Below are 1,232 nucleotides of genomic sequence, written 5' to 3'. Positions count from 1 at the left end.
CCCCCTCCATCCTCAAAATGGATCGAAGCCCCTGATGGAATACAATCAAGGATATACATGAAGAAGTCAAAAAAGCATTATTTGAAATGGAAAGCTTCGAAAATTCATCGACCTCTAGTGATCAGATGGTTAGTAAAAAGTTTCTTGCTAAACGAAGTAATTAACAATTTCCTTACAATATAATTACGCTATTACAGCAAGAAACGTTCGTACCCAACGTTTTCGTTGAAGCATTCTGCAACCAAACCAAAAACTTTATTATGTCGTTTTAAAAAACATACACATACCCTTATTATAAACGTTTAGCGAACATTAAGAAAACGTTCGTTTCCAACGTTTCTACTGAACCATTTCGCAACAACTTCGAAAACGTTTAATAAAACGTCGATAAAACGTTTTTGGTAAACGTTTTTTTAGGAATGTACATATAAGCTAATTATTAACGGTGTGCAACGTAATTATTATAATTATCTCAATTTATATCGTCGTATTATGCACATAATTATGCAGCGATTGACATAATTATCTTGCCATTTTAAGACGCAACTAATTGCACTTGTTATTCTATGACGCATATCTTTATAATTTAAATACTATTTCAGTGTCTTACATTCTACGTGTCTAAACATCTTCTTACAGCGTTAATTCTAAGCATGCGCAGATATACACAATACCTAATACGTGCGATACCTCGTAGCCCTTAAGCACACACGACAATTTGAAAGACACATTTGCATAGACATAGTCTCTTTCTGTATATACGAATGCACACTTTACTATAGTCTATATAGCTATCCATGTGCTAATGTGTGCACTGGAGAGTGCGCGACGTGTATTACGTTCACGAGTGACTAAAAACACATAATCAAACAAACAAAATGCACAACAAACATGTTGTCTTCGCTCTTAATTTGATCTGTTGAGGCTGTTTCCGAGATAGCGATATAGAGAGACACTTCCTACGCAACGGAAACTGGCTCGTTTAATAAATATGTGACAGATGTAGTAACATTAAGACATGCATGCTCTTACGTTACACGCGCTATTACAAGGCATACAAATCCGAGGGTGAGTGTAACCGAATGAGATATTTCCTAAATTTGTCTATTCTCTTCCCCTCCTCTTTCACTATCTCTCTTCCACGTTCTCTCTCTCTCTCTCTCTCTCTCTCTCTCTCTTTCTCTTTCTCTCTCTCTCTCTCTCTCTCTCTCTCTCTCTCTCTCTCTCTCTCT

The sequence above is a fragment of the Priapulus caudatus genome, unplaced genomic scaffold (genome assembly GCF_000485595.1).
Source record: "Priapulus caudatus unplaced genomic scaffold, Priapulus_caudatus-5.0.1 Scaffold213, whole genome shotgun sequence".
NCBI classification, from domain to species: Eukaryota; Metazoa; Priapulida; class Priapulimorpha; order Priapulimorphida; family Priapulidae; genus Priapulus; species Priapulus caudatus.
Note: the sequence above shows the minus strand (reverse complement) of the source record.